The sequence below is a fragment of the Anser anser genome, assembly GCF_964211835.1.
Source record: "Anser anser genome assembly, chromosome: 14".
NCBI lineage: Eukaryota > Metazoa > Chordata > Aves > Anseriformes > Anatidae > Anser > Anser anser.
The window spans coordinates 21,352,863-21,373,709 of record NC_139735.1 but is presented as its reverse complement, the minus strand read 5'-3'; the positions used below and the strand labels follow the sequence as shown (position 1 = coordinate 21,373,709).

Here is a 20,847-nt window from a genome sequence, read left to right as displayed (position 1 = left end):
TTACATGACTTCATGGTGCTCCAAGAGAGTGATGAACAAAAAGATTACAGAAACTGTCAAAAGCATAGCAAAAAAAACCCAACCTATCATTGTGCTTTAAAACTTATGAGCTAGAATAATGTAGAAGAAATGTAGTTTTAGCACTTTGGTCCTAACGGTCATGCTCTAGAAGACACTTAAATAGCAGAGGGGATTTCAGAAGTGACCGTATCCAGAGGTTGCCAGTGACAATTCATGAGTGAATCGTAGAGTTCTTCGCTTGTCTCCGTGAATTGTCTGTTCATTTCATCAACATCCAAGTAGAGCTGTGGATCTGAAAATAAAAGCCTGGTAAGTCCAAGTATCAAATCTGAGGCATGCACGCAAAAAAACTTCACGTGAAATGGCTAATAAAATGTATTTTAAGCTAAGTGTAATAAGCTATTAGATCTACTAATTTTAGTGAGGTATTTAGTCCTCTAAAATTTTGAGCCTCACAACTCCAACTTTTGGGAATTTGTATATTAGAAGGCTGGGACTAGAATTGTCTTTCAAGATAAAGACAAAGACAATGTTTAAGATAGTAAAGATAACGTTTAAGGATAATCAGCCATGAAACCCTCCCAAGAGTCATTTAATTCACTTCTACGGCAATACACGTTACATAGGATAGTTTCTAAACACTAACACAAAATGCCTCCACGTGAGGAACTTTGCAAACCTTCCAGGACACAAATATGTTTTGTACCGTATTTGTAAGTGCAAGCTGAATCCTCCTTTTGGAATCTGCAACATAAGCTTTTACCTCAGGGTGGAGAACAAAGCTTTTGCATATTACTGAGCTTCTAATATAAAATCTGTTTAGCGGAACCAATACAAAGAACAAAATTCTGTCTTAGACCATTTTCAAATGGGAATGAAGGCACAGGTACAAGAAACCTGCTGCGAAGCATTGACAGTGTCCCGTTTTACTTGATGCGGTCAGTGTATGCTGTATCAGCTTTAAAACCCCAGCTGATTGCAGATCAACCCCACAGAGGTTTGACCTCAGCTGAATTTTCAAGATGTTCTTCATCCAGTAGAGGTTGGCTTGTATTGTTAAAAGGCACAAGGATGGCTAAACTCAAGTGACAATGATAGAACCCTTATTACCGTCAGTAATTAGGTCATCACCGATTGCAGTCATAACTGAAGATTCCTGAAAGACAGAAAAGGCTAAGTTTAATCATAACTCATTTCAGAAAGCATCACAGATTCAAAGTGCTGCAGTCTCAACCCATTCCTTCTTCCTACAACTACAAGGATAGATGGCATTTTATCTACTTATTTTTAGAAGAAAGCCAATATTACAGTACAGGTTGGAAGGGACCTCCGGAGGTCACAACTAATAAATTGACCACTTACATAAGACCACTTACAACAACTGTTTAATTTGCTTTAAGCAAAGCAAATCAGAAGAACAGGAACAGAAGAAGCGTACGCAATTATGCTGTCAAAACCATTCTTTGGTATGCGTGAACAAATAATGGTGTATAAATCACTAATTCTATGGATTTACTATTTAAGCACTTAAATACAAACACCTCTGAATGGAATCTGCTCTTTTAACTTCACACTAAGCAGAAAGCATGTTTTCAACTTCGGATTCTTTTTGCTGATTCACACAAATCTGTACAACGTATTATCTGTGAAATATTTTCTTTACAGCAAGCGTGCACTATCTTTACCTCAAAAACAGCTGGAGCCATTAAAGAATCTCCTAAAGAGCAGTCTCCAACAGCTTGCATGCTGTCACAGGGAGCATAGGAGCTGTAGTTGTAGTCAGCGTAAGCATCGTAACTCCTCTGCGAGTAGTAGTTCTGGTAATCTTGGCAATAATCATTATGGTTGTATGACTGGTACCGCTGCAATTCTGCTTTCAGTCTGAAACATGAGAAGTTGCATACAGTCAGAGAACAAGAGACTGTAAACCCAGTTCTGAACTTAAACAATTTGTCAGCTTACATACTTCAAAGCTTAAAAGGAAGCTTTCCTAAACAGTCACCTAAGTGACAGCTTAAGTCACAGCTCAAAATCTCATTTCTATAGAAGCAAGCATCCTCACCTTTGCCAATACCAGAAGGAATTGTTCTCATGGATTAACTCCAGAGCCTTGACATGGTTACCTGTACACATCAAGTATTTTTAGCGTTGGCATAAGCAAGCTGCTGCTATGTCTCTGTGCTTTGCTAAAGATTGATTTAAGACCAGAGACATTTATCAAGCACAGCTGCTTTAAAGATGCAGTCTTAACCCTTCTATCTTTTGTTTGGTTAATTACTAGATCTTATTTCCAGAAAGAAGTGAATGGAGTCAGATTATCCATTTCAAAGAAGCATCTGACGCTGCCTGTCAGTTTGCCATGTCTACCTCCACGTGCTCAGTTTTTTTGTTTGTTTAAAGTCCATTAAACATTCAACAGCTGCCAACTATACCGCTCAGGTGAAGTCAGTCTTGCTTAACAACACAATCGCGATTCTTCAGCATGACGCCTTATTATTAGTGGGAGCATTACAAAATACACTGGTTCTTAAGAAGAAAGGGCCAGCTGATTAGCTTTCACTACTTTCCCTTTCAAGATTTTCTCAGGGGCAGCTTCAGACTAATGACAAGAACCAAGACAAGTGCTATCTGTACTAAAACTGAGGTACACTGCATAAAGAACATTCAGATAACCCAGCTGCATATTCAAAAAATCCGCTGTTTAGACTTGTCTTCACTGATTCTGTACAGGCAGACCTCCTGTGTTTGCAGTGCCCAGTTTCTCTCACTTGAATTGGGGATGCAGAGAAGTGAGTTCTATGCTTTTGGGGAAGAATACAAGCTGAAGGCATTCTGAAATAGCTTCCAAACTAAGCAAACATGAGGGACAAACTAATCCAATGGCTGGGTATTTCAATGCTAAGAGAGCACGGTACTCAGCCATTCAGAAACGTATTACTGATGTGTATTTTAATACCTACATTTGTTTCAATACTGCAAAGCTACACAAGTTCTAATAAAGAGGTAATCCATTGTCTTGTTACTGTAGTAAACAAACAGAAGATACATCATCTTACGTCTTCTGCTTCCAACTGCACTCTTCCTACATACAGTTGTGTAGGGAAGGAAAATCTGAAAATACTGTTGACGTTCTTCTGGATAGCCGAAGCAAGAAAACATGTTTGTGGCTTATTCTTGTTTTCAAAATAAAACAATATTAATTTAATCAAAAAATTTTGGCAAAGAAGTTTGGACAGTGCTCTCTTGGAGAAGAGCATTTCCATTCTAAAGCAGAAGGAGGCAACATTTGCAGAATTATGCTAGGTAAACAGAAACAGAAGTGTCATTTTTTACTATTTAACAGAACACACAAGCTAACCTCATGAACATACTGAAATTGTTTATATGAAGTCCTGTTTTGTCAGTATCCTGGATCAAAGTTCATCAAATTTGGTATCAATTCTTTAACCGTTCAGAGACCTGAATTGCCTTAAATAAGTGATAGAACTGAGCCGGTAGAGTAAGAAACCCTCTCAGGAAGTGCTAAGCTTTAAACTCCCCATTGCCCTAAGCTCATGAAAAGCAAAAAATAGCATTCTAAACCTGTTCTAGTAATAACGCCTTTGGCTATCTCCCTGCGTTCCCATTTTTTCCCCCCACTTCTTTCCTGTCAACCCACTGTAAAACTAGTTATGTGCTTCTCTCAAACTAGAGGGAAAGCTCTAAGAACAAGAACTCCCTAGCATATAAAACCACTTGTTGTCCCTTCTACCTTATACAGGCCCAAACCTGAAAATATTTACCAATGCATTCAGCTTTGCTACTGTTGAGAAACAAGGCTGGTTGCAATGGCAGCTAAGCCCAAGTTGCGCTGTCTGGCTAGACTTAACAGTTGGATTCCCCCAGCCATCCTGAAGCAGGTTGATGAATCCAGGGAGTCAAAACATAGGACTTCTGCATTTCTGGTTTTGTAGACTGCATCCTGTGTACAGCCACTACAGCAAGGGCCACAGACTTTCCAAAGGCAGAGCTACAAGAATCTGATTATTTAGAATAACTGTATCAATGCACAACTCCTTGGTTACCTTTTAGAAATTCCTATGCTCAGCCGGATTCCTTTTCCCCCCAGACCTGGTGCGTTCTGGCAGTCTTGCAGTGCCCTCATCTGATCACCTTGCTCACCAAATCTGTCATAGGCATACCCTCTACTATTTTCAAAAGGGAGAAAATCAATTCTAGTATGCATAACAGTTACAAAGCTAACGAATTCAGTTTCTGTCTTCTACAAAAAACAGAAGATAGCAGCTACTATAGCTTCTATTACTTAAGCAACCTCTCTGGCATGTGCACGTGCACAGAAAAGGCTTTCACCAAATTAAAAAACTTGGGCCAGAAGCAAAAAGCTTATTCCTTGGTAGCATTAAGATGCAACTCACTGAGAGCCAGCAAAACAATACATTTTAAGTGCTCTCTGCATAAGTAATCAGATTCCATATTTCTGCATATACAGCAGTTAATCAGTTAGCACTAACCCACTCCTTTTGGAGCCACAAACTTTATTGGTCACAAACACCAAGAGCTGGCTGTAATTATCTGAACCAGTATTAACCGGTACCTCTGAACTCTTCAAACAAAAATATCTTTCAGGTGCTCTTAGAAGAACAACATCAATTGCCTGCAACAATTTGATGGCTTTGCTAAACGGAGCACTGAAAAGCACAGTGGTACAGTTTCTTTTGTAGCCTGTTCAGAAATTATAGCCCCATGCCTACAGCTTCAAATCAGGCCAAGCTTACCAGCCCAACTCTTACAGCTTAAGTTCACTGCACTCGAATGCCTTCAAGACGTGCTTTTAGGAGCCATGGAGAAGAACCCTCTGGTAAGACCACCATTATAAAGTACTGAGTGTTGTTTTACACTTAAAATAGAACTATCTGTTACAGTCATTCATCAGCTTTCCCTAGGCTGCTGCTCTCTCACTACTGAATGTGATCCTGCTCTCAGTTTCCCACTAACTTTTTCCCCCAGCGGTTATGGCCTCTTTTCATCTATGACACTTTTAAGGGACTACACCGTGTTGAAAAATGCTGGTTAACATTTCCTTTTACACAAGGTGCCTCATCGAATTTTCCTGACTAAACCAGACCCCAGAACCTTAACTAGAAGAGGAAGCACACAAACACACACGCCTCCCTGGCCACCATATCTCCCCAAAACATATCTGTTCAGTAACAGACCAACTGTAAGAATACTGCGATTAAAATCAGTATAGCTCTATACACTGCTTTTGTTCGGGATTACTAGCTAATGTCCTTCCCCTTACCCCTTCTGGAATTAATACTGAATTCTGTACTCCAAAACGCGGTTCTTAAGTCATACAAATGACATTTAACAATCAGAATTTTTCCACACAGTGATCCTCAATAAAAACTTCAATCCTCTACTGCAGTCTTTCAACAAATTAAAGGAATACAAAACTGGCTAATAACTGTTCAGTGATTTTTGGACCTTTGTAGCACTAGAGTAACAGCAGTACACTCTGCAGCATAGTTGCAAGTATGTGGGAATAATCTCTTTTTTTCTCTGAAAAGTGTGAGGCCTCTATTTCACCCTACTAAAGATTTTACCACCAACTGTACTGCTAGCATTGAGACACTGCAACTTCTGTGCTTGTATGAGATGCAGGACAGGTTCCTTAAGGTGTCGCAATTTTTTGTCTAAACCTAGTGTTGAGATCAAAAAAGGGATTGCTACTAATTTCGTACGTATCAATAACCAGGACAGAAGACATGCTGCATATAGGAATTAAACTTTTTCTAAAGCTCTAGTACATGAACATATCAAATCCCGCAGATTTTTTCTAGTATGGTTTCAGAGGTCTTACTTGATGGACATAAGCGCACAAGTGAAGACAAAAGATACTCTGTTTACCTGAAGTACTGGTTTGGACCCCAAATGAAAAAGCTGGCTTTGCTTGCTCAGGTTCCTTCTCTGATGGTTTAACGAAACTGAAGTTGAACATAGGTTTTGCTGTGCTCTCTTCTTTTGTACGCTCGGACTTCCCAACTGAAAAGATAGGCTGTGTCTTTGACTCTTCAGTGTCAGCTTTCTTTCCAAACACTAACGGAGCAGCAGTAGTGACAGAATCCTGCTTCTCTTCTGTCCTTCCCAAAATAAACTGTGAGGCAGCTGCAGACTCTGCACCTGAACACTCTGAGTGAACACCGAATGTAAATGATGGCAAGGCAGCATTTTGTGGACGCAGTCGCAGTACCAAAACCTGCAGAAATAAGTGAATGTCAAGTCCGTAACCCACGGTGTATCTGCAGTACATGAAGGTTTGAACTACATTCTAGTCCTGATCTTTCCAGTCAAAACTGTTTAACAAACAACCAACCAAACAGTAAAACAAACAAGAAAACCCCATGCTTCCTCTCTACATAAAACTTTTCACAATTGTGTTTTCTGCCCACCACCTGGCTTTAAAAAGTATACGAACTTCTTTGAAAGATCATGTTTTTAGTCTGAACTCCAAATGAACAACGTGTAGGGCATGTAAAGAACAAGCACGTCATTAATGAAAGCTTTTCTCTAAAAAGGATAAACTTATTCTTGGGGAAAAGTGTGGAAACAGAAGTTATCTAGGCAATATTCCTACAGGAAAAACGAATAATTTTGCCACATCTCAAAGGAAAAAATAATTGTGCTTAACAGGTAAGAAAATAAAAAAAATCAGAGCAAACCAAAAAATAAATCACAGAATATGCATCCTCGTTTTAATCATTAAGTATTACCTCTGAGCTCTGCTTTGGTGCTTGGCTTTGCACTTTCACAGGCTACACACTTCGTGGCCTCTGCTTTGTTTTGAACCAAGCAGGTCTCCCAATCCCAGCTTCCTTCAGGCTTCTTGAATTTGTCTAAATCCAGAAATTCTCCAGAAGGAGCAGAAAATGCAGATGCACTGCTACTGGTCACAGGTGTTGGACCCTCTGTGAGACAAACAAGACAGTTAACCATCCTGTTTGAACATGAACTATAAAATGAACATTAACTTTTAAATTTGATTTGTCAAATCCCACAGAAATGTTCAAAACTACTCCGCAATTCCCCCCCCCCCGCCCCTGAAAAAAATAAAAGCCACCAAAAACCCACAAAGAAACAAACAAACAAACAAAAAAACCAGAGTGGAACTCAAAGCTTCCAAACAACACACAACTCTGTTCAGCACACAAGCTTCTGCTGCTGTTGACGACAGTGTAACCTCCATAAAGAGGCCTGACAGGTGCCTTTTAAAAAAAAGGTGCCTTTTAAGAGAGAAGCAGAAGATAACGCTTCAAATTCAAAACCGGAAAGACAAGAATGGCTCTTCCCTTCCACGGCACACGCAGAAAACTTTTATCCTAGTATTACTTGCATCGCTCTTCCTCCTGACAAGTGCAACGTAACCGTGCAATTCACTGCACCATGGTCACAGTAAACCCCTCATTTCCAAAATTCCTCCTTGCAATGGCAAGAGCCTCAGACAAAGATGCCGACTGACCGCTCAGAGGTTGGAAGTCCAAGAGAATCAACTCTGTCTGAAATCCATTATCTTACCTCATGAAATTTCAGTCTTACCGCACAGGATGATTACAAAAGCCCGGTCTAGTCCATCTTAATTTGTTTCTTCCACGATATATTTGCACAGGTGTTTTTCGATGTAATGGCATGTTAAATGACATTTAGAGTCAAAGTTAGAATTAGAATCGTATTTTAAAAACAATACAACCACGCTCAAAATCAATTACGGTCACACACAATGGGAAACAACCCAGTACTGCCCTGAAGAAGTTACCCAGCGGGTCACTCGCTTTCTTGAAGCCTACCACTGACCTTCATAGGCATCTCTCTGCTTTAGCTTAAGACTAGTTAAGACTACACTGTCTTGAAATCTGGCTTCACATCTCCCCTCAATTACATACAAACGGTGAGTAGAGGCATTTTGGACACATTCTGTAATTTTTTTTACTTATTTTTTGAAAGCGAAAAACACTAATTTTTAACTCTTTCTATGGAGTTGTTATTTTCGCCAGTGAAAAATCACTATGTTGTTTTTAAATTAAGTCACCCACTTCAGCCATCTTCCCTCACCAGCTGCAAAGCCGGGGGTATCTGCATTGATCCAGCTCCGTACTAATACATTTCACAATCAGTTCAATTTATGCGACAGGCTGGAACCTGGGCTGAGACCTCTGAAGTGCCTGTAAACCAATCCTGCAGACAGCCGCTAACCCATCAACCGTACCTGGGAATCGTGTTGCTTAAAATATTCCATATATGCAACGTACTTTTATTCTGTACAAGATTCACAGAGGCTAGGATGGAAACAACAGGAAAAAAAGGACCATACCTGGTTTCTCAGACTGACAGGCTACACATTTGTTATCTTCCGTCTTATTTGGTACAAGGCATATTCCACAGTCCCAAGAGCCTTTCGCCTTCTTAAATTTGTCTTCAAAGCCCAGAGTGGCTGTTGTGTCAGTGCTGCTCGAGGAGGATGTCACTGTCACCGAGCTGTCTGTGACCACTGGTCATGTCAGAGCAGGCATTACTCCCGTTCCAGGTTTTGGTGTCTCACATGCTATACATTTTGTAGCTTCCGGTTTGTTTTGGACAAGACATGTATCACAATCCCACGTTCCAGGTACTGTTTTGAATTTGTCTCCAAAGCCCAGCATCCCTGCTGGGGGCGCTGCTGGCTTTGAGGTGTCGCATTGACTTGAACTTACTGTCTGTTTCATACTCTCAACTGTTGAGGCTTTAGTAGCTTGACAAGTTACACATTTGTCCTTTATGTCTTTGTTTTGCAGAAAAGGGTCACATGTATCAGATTGCCAGTACGATGCTTGTTTAGAAGTCTCTTTACCTGCAGAAAAAGTTGTTATTGCAGGCCTAGTATAAACCACTGTGCTTGTTGTAGGTTGTGCAGACGTAGAAGAGCGTGTTTTCAACAATCCAAAGTCTAGGAAGCAAGAAAAAAAAGTCTTCCTGTTAGCGCAGCACCTCACTACATGTAACTAAGTGACTTTACTAGAGGGCAAAAATTTCAGCTCAGGTGCCAATGGTTACAACTAGACATTCAGACCGAGCGCAACAGGAAGTCCCCAGAAATCTTATCTAAACGGATGAAATTTCATCTGCTGCACTGGGTCACAACAGAACATTTCGTTAAAGCTTCATTTAACTCTTTGTTTCCAAGCAAGCTTTAAATCAACATTTTCACTGGTCGATACAAGTACAAACAGACAGTAGCTGACTGAAATCTGACAGTCCAACGTGGAATGGAAATAATACAATTTGATTAAGACGCGATGCCCAATCGAATCAAATTTCTAAAGCTCCTCCTTCCGTAGCAGATGACTCAAATCTACTCCAGTAACTGTACAGAAGTTTGTACTCGGAGCAGCAATCCATGCGGTATTTTCCCACAGATGCTGAATATTAATTAAATAATAAAAACTCAAGACAATTGAACAACTGTCTAATTTTCTATAATCTTTTTCAAAATGCATCGGACACAGGACAACTCCTTATTTAAAAGGTGGCAATTTTAACAGGAAAGACAAGCTACTAATACAGAAAGACTAAAGGAAATGCATCTTAAACAGCAGCTCAAGTTGCTTGTAAATCTACCTTGAACATAGTTGTTTTGTGGTTTGTTTGTTGGGTTTTTTTTAGTCAAAAATGAAGTCTTTGAACAATGTGGATTTAGATTCTGCTTCTTTTAAACCGATAAAGAAAGTGAATGTCACTTCACTCAGAGGTCTTTCCTTAAACAAAATGCACAATGTATTTTCTCTCACTTAGCTCTTTCCAGTAGAGAAATGTGCTGCCTTCTTCACAAGTATGTAAGTTAGAAGAAGACTTTTGGGAAAAGATCAAATTCAATAAAGCCCTTTTTCTTAAAAGATATCTCTTCCACAGACACACTTTATGAAACTGTTGAAAACAATTGCAATTGCTTAAAAACAAAATTCAGAAAAGGGTTTTTAACGTAAAACACTCCACTTCTGTTTGCAGTTTAAATTTTAATCCACAGGAGCCATTGTAAGCTAAGGCCCAAAGATTCGCAGCTTTCGCCATGTATTTGGAACTGAAGCTCTTTCCTATTCTTTCTTCACCTGGGCTGAAGGTGGGACAGGAGTGTTGAGTTTTACAAACATTTCCTTTTCAATTCCACAAATTGTATTTACTTAAAATGAAACACCGATTATCTGGCTAATTCTCTTAGTACCTCATTTACAATTACATCCTAACACGTAAAGGAGATGCAACCCATCTGCTTTTCATCTTGCAGTTTTACTTCCAGCAACAAACACCACTTAGAATAGAAGGGGGCAGATGCACCCTAACAAACGCAGCGCTTAATGTAATGCTCTCCTACATTCATATTTATAGCAGATACTCTATTAACCATAAGTCGTGTGTTGGTTTTTTTTTTAATAAAAAATGCTAGCGTATTTTTTGCAGCATCTTTTTAAAAGGAGTTCATTATCTCTCCAGGATTTTTTAGAACGTCTAAGACGCTTCCTTCCTTTAAGACGTGGGCAGTGGTGAAGGGACCACCAGCAAAATCTTTGACCTCCTCTTTCTGTGTGTTGATGTTGGTTGAGGTGGTGGTGTCTTTTGAAACAAAAGAAAACAAAAACAGCTTTCACAATGTGACCTAGTTAGAGCAGATTATACTCACTTTTGTTAGAAACAAGAATTTCCAGCTTTCATGCTTCTCACATAAGAATCTTCACAAATTCTACTTACTTTGCAATGCTTTATGATTACAAGCAAAACAAAAAGCAACAAAACAAAAAAAAAATATAAAAGCAGATCTGTCACTGGAAAAATACTGCAGAAGTCCAACACTGCCTGGAATTGCTAGCATGCGCAGACAGGACAGATTGAAGATTTAATAAAGAAAAAAAGGAAAATCAGCACTTCAGATCTGAAGTGCTAAAGTTTCAGTTACCTAGGGTAAGAAAGGGCGTCACTGGAGTACCACTGGGTCCAGAAAGTTCTGCCGATTTTACAACGGGAACACTAAATGTAAACCCAATCTGCTATGAACAAGAGAGGTTTTTCAGATTCTCAAGCCACAGGAACTCCAATCGAATGCACACACAAAACCAAATCTGAAAGCTGCTCTTCACATTTGTAGCACGCATGCTGAATGACAAATTATAAGCCAGAAGCCTACATACTTTTCTCCATCAAGGCAGATTCTGCTTTAGTGTTCTGCAACAGCCTACTAAATGCCTAAGAAAAAAAGTCAAGCTCCTTTATTATTTTACTTACAGAAGACGTAGGTAGCACTTCTGCCTCAGTAGATTTCACAACTGGAGATGAAAATGCAAACTCAGGACTGCTAACAGTACTTGTTGGTTGTATCTGTATTTTCAAAAGAATTAAAGGTTTATATTTAAGAGCAACAACTACCTGAATTCACTACCCAACAGAAGTCCCGCAGTGACGTCGAAAAACCTGATGTTTGAGTTATTTTGCAGATAAAAGTAATAATAAAACACAGGGAAGTTTCCAAGTGGGTATAGGACAATATCTTCAAAACCAAATTCCAGAAACTGAGAGGAAAAGCTGGAGATGCTACTTAGGTCTAAATGCACGGAAAAGCAAGCCAGGAAGCTGAAGAACGGCAAACTCAGCCCAATGATACTCCAAGAACTTCAGCAAACACCTCAACATGTTAAAGCAGCTGTCTACTTCAAACCGTACAAAAAATATTTCAAGTACTCTGGAACAGATTAATGTTTATTTTATTGCAATAATATGCCAATTATTGCACCCTAGGCTCATTCTATGTGAGGCTTATATGACCACGTTACCTCTAATTTAATAACTTAAATAAAGTTGTGGTTTAACCATTGCAGGCAACTAAGCACCACACAGCCACTCGCTCACTCCCTCCAAATGGAACAGGGAAAAGAACTGGAAGTAAAGAAGTAAAGTTGTTAAATTTGAGGTAGCATTAATGACTCATCGCATGTAATGGCTACCTGGAAAGACAAATGCCATAACCCTGTACATACTCCCCACTCCTTCCCCTTCTTTCCCCCAGCATTTATTGCTGAGCACGATGCTAAATGGTGTGGAATATCCCTTCGGTCCTCTGGGCTCCGCTGTCCTGGCTGAGTGCCCTCCCAGCCTCTTGTGCATCCCCGACCTCCTCGCTGGCAGGGCAGCGTGAGAAACAGAAAAGGACTTGTCACTGTGTAAGCACTGCTCAGCAACAGCTAAAACACCAGTGCCTTACCAACACTGTTTTGCTCACAAATCTGCAACACAGCATCATCTACCACGAAGAAAATTAACTCTACCCCTGCCAAAACCACTATAAATAACTTGGCATAAAGTCCACACCCCCCTTCCCCCGCAGACTTCCACAGCATTTGAAGCAGTTATACAATCACGTTAAATGGGAGTTGGCAGGCTCTAAGACTGAGAGAAGCAGAATCAAAACATTTATGCCTTTTTCCCCAAACTGGCATACAACCCCAATTCATTCAGCTGCGTAGAAACTAATATTTGTTAGTTTCATGAGCACCACAGAAAAAGTCAACTCGCAATAAAGCAGTATACTCATTGTAAACATTATTTATAGCATAAAGATTTACCTTGCCCGCCGCCATCGCTGCTGCATCTGCCATGCCTGCCGCCTCCGTTGAATTTGCCACGCTTGTCGTTGCCGCTGTTGACCTTGATATGTCCTTTGTCATCAGCAGGTATGGCATGCCCGCCGCCATTATTGGACATGTCAAGCCTGAGGGCACTGTTGAACACGTTATGCCTGACGTCGCCGTTGTATAAATCATGTCCTCCACCTCCTCCTCTGATAGATCTGTCAAGTCCTCCACCTCTGATGGATCTGTCATGCCCTCCACCTCTGATGGATCTGTCATGCCCTCCACCTCTGATGGATTTGCCATGCCCGTCGCAGCTGCTGGAGTTGCCGTGCTCATTGCTGCTGTTGAAACAGCGCTCGGTGACGCTGAGACAGCGCTACTACCAACGAAACTAGAATTGAACTGAGGCAGCGATGCAGCACTGATGGGTAGGGGTATGTTCGGTAGCACTGGTTCCTCCACTTCCTAAAGTTGCAAATTTTAATTTTTCTTATACAAGACATACTACTTTCTCACCCCATCGCACCCAATTTATTAACAAAATTAAATAGAACAAAAATCCATACAAATTAAGAGAAAGCAAGTTTCCAGAAGAAATCCCGATCTCCCCACCTCTGTCTACCACGTCATTTTAATTTATGGCAGGCCTGCTTCCACATTATACTCTATTCAACAACTGTACAGCAAGAACACTGAAAGTTAACTCAAAACCTGTGCAGAACAGAGACGCACAGATCACATTTTTTTTCTTTCTTTTCTATACTTTAGTCATCAAAGCTCTGGAGAAGCATCATCCTTTCTAACTACCCTCGCATGGCTTCAATTAAGAGTACACTCTCAAGACAAGTGAGAAAGTGTTCCTCTTGCAAAATTAGGCAGGATAGCTGCCAAAGTTTCTAAAGTCACTACAGCAGTGAACGTGGAAAAAGGTAATGTTTAAAGAAGCAGGTAGGTTCAACAACCAAACTAAACACAAAAAGCACCAAAGAAAGTCAGACTAGCAGCACTGAAGATTGTGTTCTGGTAAATACAGTCTATACCATGTATCAGGATGCAAATATAAAAATCAGAAAACAGCCTCTTAACAACTTCAATTTTCATCCCTGCCACTTACTTTATTTGATTACTAAGATTGGATGAGTTATGTTTTAAATGGCATAGGAAATCTGACCGAAATTTGTACAGTACTATCATGATCTACTTAGAAATGACTAGGCAGGGATGTAAGTTGGTACTACTGATATTCAGTGCATCCTGTAGCTTACATCTGTTTCACAGTTTTGATTTGAAAAGTTTATGGAACTTTTGATATTTGGACCATTATTTTATTTGCGTTACAGGAATAAACAACAGTGTTTATGATTTCTTTATATTGCATCATCTGGAAGTCCCATTTAATGATTTGAAACTTAAATTAACTTAAATACTTAATATTAACTTAATATTAATTAAATACTTAATGTTAACATAAATACTTAAATTAACTTACAGGCAGCTTATATAACATCCAATAAAAGAAAAAATAATCTGAATATTCATGGTCATAGTTTTATGGAATAGATTTTTCCTATTAAAATGAGAAAAAAACTCTCTCACAATGAGTTTGGTGAGTATCAAAAACTGAGTCATCGTTAGCAGACATGCAGAATGCTCTCTTCTACTACTCTTTTTCACACTCTTGGCCTGTATCTTTCTGTATGACTTAAATATGAAACCAAAAATTAAGCTTTTTTTTTCTTTTTATACTTGGCACTCGTTTCAAGTATCATTCCTGTAGAAAAACTATACAAACCTTCACCAAAACTTCTCTTCTTAGGACTCATTCATTCAATTGCTAACGAGAAATGTTATAGTTTGAAGAATCTCCAAGGTAAGAGAATTAAAAATTTCAAAATTACATAAGCAAAGTTCAGGTATTCAAACACAGGAAATCAATTGGAGCCTGCTCTGAAACCCACAAGAAAACAAAAACAATGCAAAAATAAAGCGGTATTGTTATAATTTACTATGATGCAATAAAACTGACACACTTAGCTAGTTACTTCAGTAAGCTCAGTGACAGCAATTAATTTAAGAGTCACTTACCTGTTCTTGTACAGCTCTTGATAAATAGTGTATTCCTCTTTCCCTTCTCATTTTGCCACCTCCGCTACTCACTCCTGAAGACAGACCATTGGACGCAGCAGTACTGAATTTGTAGCTGGTCACATTGCTAGCACACGACAGTACAGAAGTTGGGGGAAACAAGAGAAAAAAAAATTACCAGCCAAATTTTTTTTTCAAGATATTAGAGCTGTTATTAGTCCTAGAATTGAAACCTGCTGATCAGAAAAAAACTAAAGCTGTCTCACAAGTTGCTAAACGCTGGTAAATACTTGATGTTCTAAATAGGAAAAACTTTATTAACAGCAGCAATGAAAAGGACATACATAAGTGCACCGTTCACACGGGAACAATGACTAAGCCAGAAGACCTGAAATAGAAGAGCTGATTTAGATTGTTATTTTCCAGTGCTTCCTTTAAATAGGACTGGTTCTCTGATTCTGCGATGCACGTGTATCTTTTGCAGGGATATAAAAGAACAGCTCACAAAAATACAGAAAGAGTGCACATATGCACACATACACATGGGAAACACTGCCAACAGCTCTGATAGAATAGGGACGCCTTAGACTTGTGTGGCAAGGTAATATGGCCTAAGCTTCAGAAGCAGCTCTGGCTTTCGTGTGGCCATCAGCAGGAACAGCAGAGGTGTTTGGGTATGCCAACATTCCAGAAGTCTTTTCAGACATGAATACAGATCCCTTTTGTAAGGCATACAAAGGCGTTTTTCTGGTACTTAAAAAAGCCTAGCTCAAAACCAGAAAGATATCCTAATCCAAGAGCAAATGGGGAAAAAATAACCCAAACCAGAAGTGGAATAGGGAATAACTCTAACAAAAGTACTATGGCAAGAAAATGAAGTATGCCTGGAAAAACCGTGACATCAAAGCTTATCTTGCAGCCAATCAGTCAGTCAGTACAGAAGTGCATTAGATCGCACTGGAAGACACCAGGTCAAACTCCCACAATACTGAGGAGGAGAACTGGTCTAAACTTGTCAAATACTTGACAACAGCCTGCTTAGCACTGTAACTGCATAGAGGAAGACAGATCCCTAAGGCAGATGCTCAGACTTTTCTCTAATCCAAACTGTCAATCCATTAGAATTCTGAAAAAAGTCTTACATCAAAATAGATCTTCATTCAGACAACTATCGCTTGCCCATAATAGCCCATATTCCTCTTTCTGTTAACACCTGTGAGCTTCAAGGGGGCAAAGACAATTGTCAGCCTTCAAGCAAGTCTAATCTACAATTGGACTCAGGTTTAAAATATATACACACACACACACACACATAGATATATAGCATTGGTGGGCCAGAGATTTACTGAGTATTCCAACTCAACTGTCCAAAGGGACTCTTGCCAGCAGATCAGTGTGGTGCTCCTGCTCCAGAACATGGCACCCAACAGAGACCAGCATCACAAAAAACACTACCACCACTACCTACTCTACAAACAAAAGGTAGGGCACTGCAATAAACTTTGTGAACGAAATCAAAAGCAGTATGAGTTTGCTCTATCTCCTTCCTAAATGGAGAAGTAGAAAGGAGTTCTAACAGAGACAATTTAGAACAGTTTGAAAAAAACATAATTACAACCCAGCACCTGATTGCACCTGTACCAGAACCTTAAAGCCAGTCGCTTCCACCCCTAAAAAGGTGGTTGTTGTGAAGTCCAACTTTTAGATGCCAAAACAAAGTGTTGAGTTCTTTCTGCAAGCCAAAGAATGCCCATGGTCACATAAGAATTGCTTGGCAGATGAGCATAGAGTCAACAAAATTCCCTGCTACTGTTCTTTGAAAAGAGCGACCCCCTAAAAACCGAGTGCAAAGTCTCTTAACTCAAGCATTATTACCCAAAACACCATTTGCCCAGAAGGAAGAGCCATCAATATTATCTGGAGGATAACTCATTTGACCTAAACCAAGAAAGCAGTATAACACAAAGCAGTCTCCTCAAGAAGAAATTCAATTAATTCTGCTGGATTTTTTTTATTTTAGAGATGAGTTAGCATTTGGCCTCAAATGATTCTAAAGAACACATGGTCTTCATGTGAACTCAAAGCAGACAATTAACTTCATCATGAAAGGAGTATTAAAAAAAAGAATAATAAATCATAAATCTTCCTCCATGTTTTTGCTTAAAAAATAAAGAAAAAAACACATCAATAAACATCCTCCTGAACTGTAACTCACTTCCCCTACTTCACCTTCTAAAGAATACTTCAGAAAGAATCATCCCATTAGGACAGAGCTTTCAAACTGCAAGCAATTAAATAGCTAAAACTAATAGCTTTTCCCCTAGGGAACATTAGGAGGGACAAATTATTTTGTTATAAGTAAACTGAGTTATAAACCATGAAATATCTGTCAAAGCAAAATTTGTAACGCTGCAGATTTAGTTAAACTACAAAATGAGCCATATTTCCTGTAGAAGGAAAAAATTAGGCCTCCAATAGCAAAGATCCTTTCTGTGGATACAGAAAACGTGCCTCATTTCCCATCTTCGTATCCTACTCAGAAGATAAACTTGGGATAAAAAGTGGTGTATCAGTACTTTTATTCTTGCTCATCTTCCTTCCGTTCATAAAAACAACAATTTTCTCAAAGTTATATTGATCTTCAAACACAATCCAGACTTTGCAGCTGCCTCAAAATACAAAATTTTCATTGGATTTCCCATTCCTTTTACTGAGAACTGTCACCACCTTTCAGGTGCAGACCGTACTGAAAAAGGAGATGTCTTTCTTCCTTCAAGTAAGTTTTAAATTAATAGATGTCATACCTTTCAGATGGTTCTGCTCGCTGTTCTGCAGGCAAAGTCTTCTCTCTCATCCCCTGCAAGTTAAGTTTAGTTCAAGACTTAGCTGAATATGTACAGAATACACAAAGTACCAACAACCACTTCATGTGGTTTTTTGTGGTTTTTATTTTATTTATTTATTTTTAATTTTATAGCACTGAATACACCTCACCTACTTAACGTTGTTCCCTAATTCAGCATTGTGGGTACAGTTCAGTTAAATTTTGGGGCTAAAGTAAGCACACTGCTTCACTCAGCATTGAGGACAAACTGATAGAACACTAAATCAAATTTGTCAAATCCTCTAACAAAGAAAGTAATTATTTTAAACAAAATGACAAAAATTGTGTGTGTGGGGGGGAGAGTTTTCATCAAAACTTGTGTTTACCAACCCCGTAAAAGGGACATACTTTTCTGTTTTCTGTCATTTATGAACAAACAAGGAAAAAAAAAACCTCTACCCCCCTAAAAACTAAGCAGTTGCTGCTACATTCATTTTAGAACTTTACCAAATGGAGATTGTGCTGGCTAAACAATACAGAGATTGAAAGAGTTAAAAGCAATAAGCAACCAGTATTACTGTCCACTTTGATTTCCAGCCTAAGAAGCCCATACACTTAACACGTGGTCATTTGTACACTCAGACTGATACTGGAAACACAGATGTTTTCGCAGAAAGAGATGCCCATTTAATTTTATGGAAAATTTATCAGACTCCATCTACTCCAAAGCAATCAAAACCGATAACTCAGCACATTGTCAGAACTCTCACTTGGAGCACATAGCTCACCTGGAATAGTTTACACAGAACACGAGCATGTTTCATCAGTGACAGCTTTGTGTACATGAGAATATAAAAGGAAAACATTTCTGTCTTTTAATATTCTTTCACTGAGAACAGGATGACTCAATAGCACATCATGACATCGTGAAAACAACCACAAGACACTGAGTGTTCCAAAAACAGAATTAAATCCATAAAAGCTCAATCTATTTCACAATGGTTCCCACTGCCTTAAAGCTCGCCTCAAACATACTATCAGTACTTTTTGCAAAGATAGGATAACAATTGGTTTGAGAAACATTCCAAGACTGGAAAAAAAAAACAGGCACATAAGGACTCAAAAATGTACTCACTTGGAACTTTGTGTCTCCTCTCTGGCAAATTTTGCTGGACTGAGTAGTTGAAGTCGGTGATGGTTCAGAATACCGCGTATAACGCATCGGTTGACGGTTTACCGTTGGTGTCACAAGTCTCTTAACAGGTGGAGGCTGGAATGCATTCTGGGATTCCAGCTTTGAAAGGGAAACAGCAATCAATTTATCCTTACGTCCACCCAAATTAATTCCAATATTTATTGATGAAAACAAATTACAGAACTATAAACCTCCCCCCATCGGTCTTGGCACTCAGTGAATACGATTTGAAAATTCTGAAGACCGTTCAACTTGTAGAGGGAAATCACCAGAAAACCAGTAACGAAATCCATAAAGCTATATATAAGTAGCCAAAGTCTGACTGAATTCCATTTCAAAATTTGGCAGTTAGCTTCATAGACAAAATAATTCATGCTACCATAATTAAAATAACCCATGTTCCTAGAATATGCTCCTATCTTTTCCTCTGCCCACACTGTGATTTTTTTTTTTCAGTAGCTTAATTCATTAATTTAACATTCGAAGTGTTAAGCAACTAATTATACAGGCTTCTGGGCTTCACATCCCCTACATTTTCCCTCTTCAAAGTTACACAAACAATAGAACACACTCAAAAAAACCAACTTGTCAGTCTTACAATAATCTCATTCATTAAAATATGATCCAATGCTTTACATGTGCATTAGATGCACTTCAAGTAGTGGGTTTGACTTCCCTTTTCAAAGCATTTTCACAGACCAGAGTTAATTTTTAACACAGACCACTGCGTGTTCTGCAAAACTGACTTAACTGAACTGTCAGACAGAAAACAAACCCTAAAGGCTACAAGATTTACCGATGGCTCCGCCTGCGGTCTTAAGGATCAGAAAATACAGTCTTAGGAAGCATGCTATTGTTCAAATCAATACCAACAGGAAATTTTTGTTTACGCTGCAGCTTTAATTTCACAGTATCTCCCAGCTCTTAGTAATAGAATTCACACTCTCTCTAAAGTATATAAAAATACATCTTTCTAAAAAATATTACATTCAGTTTGAAACCTTGAATAAGACATGTTTTATGTAAGTTCACAAATCTACTTCGAGTGAACGATGGTTCATTGCTGGTTTTAAAGGTAAAAAAGAAAAATATTAATTCCCCCAGTTAGGCATTCAATACACCAAGAGCTATTCTGCCTGGTACAGCTCCTTGAAATAAGAAAAATACCACATCACTGCTACCCACTGCAGAAGTTTAGCCTGAGTGCACAAGTGTTCCGTCAACCGCATGTTCACTTTAGCAGGAAAACACACGATCGTCTCCTCAGCAAATAATTGCTTCTCATCACGGGCTACCCTTCTCCCGCCACCATTATGAATTCTAGTATTATGAATAGACAATCTATCTCCTTTCACCCACTGACAGCTGCGTGCAACATTCATTTAGTGGCTGACAATTTCAGGCTCTCTGTTGCAAATCTGGCAGATCTTTCTTAATGCCTTATCACAGGTATATTGCTATAATATAACTGAGAATTCACACCAGATTTGGTTTTAGTTATTTGGATAATATTTATGATATACTTCACTTCTCCATGCCCTTGTAATTTGGCAGATGGTGAAAAGATGGTCCAGGAAATCTGAGATGTTTGTAAACTCTGAAGTGATTGTAAACTTAATTATACATCCATCCAATCAAGGAATTAGCACAGAAACTTCTTGAGACACTGTCCCTTTGCTCATTAGAACAGAAGATGAAAAGTTTGCACATCTTGTTATTTCCTTCAGTCACCTGATCTTCAAGTGGTCATCTAAGGGTTTTGTAATTTAATAAGCCCAAGGATACCCCTAACTAAAGTCATCAAAAAAAGATGACTAGTTTTCATTTTTTAAAGAAAATGAAAGGAAATCATGCTTTACCACAGCATTATCACCAGTTCTGTGCTACCTCCAAATAGGAATTTAGGAGCGTAAGATTTATAGCGTCGGAAAAGAAAAAGAAAAAAAAAAACCTCTACCCCCCTAAAAACTAAGCAGTTGCTGCTACATTCATTTTAGAACTTTACCAAATGGAGATTGTGCTGGCTAAACAATACAGAGATTGAAAGAGTTAAAAGCAATAAGCAACCAGTA

General features: G+C 39.0%; 1 pseudogene across 1 annotated transcript; it reads right to left on the bottom strand.

The window, feature by feature from the left end:
• Positions 1–8,354: 8,354 nt before the first annotated feature.
• On the bottom strand, positions 8,355–18,868 carry LOC310881658 (nuclear pore complex protein Nup153-like; annotated as a pseudogene). The gene is made up of 6 exons: positions 18,716–18,868; positions 17,561–17,613; positions 14,757–14,883; positions 12,663–13,136; positions 11,003–11,090; positions 8,355–9,001 (listed from the first exon to the last, which is right to left on the bottom strand). The product of its transcript is annotated as a nuclear pore complex protein Nup153-like (transcript).
• Between the last annotated feature and the right edge of the window lie 1,979 nt (positions 18,869–20,847).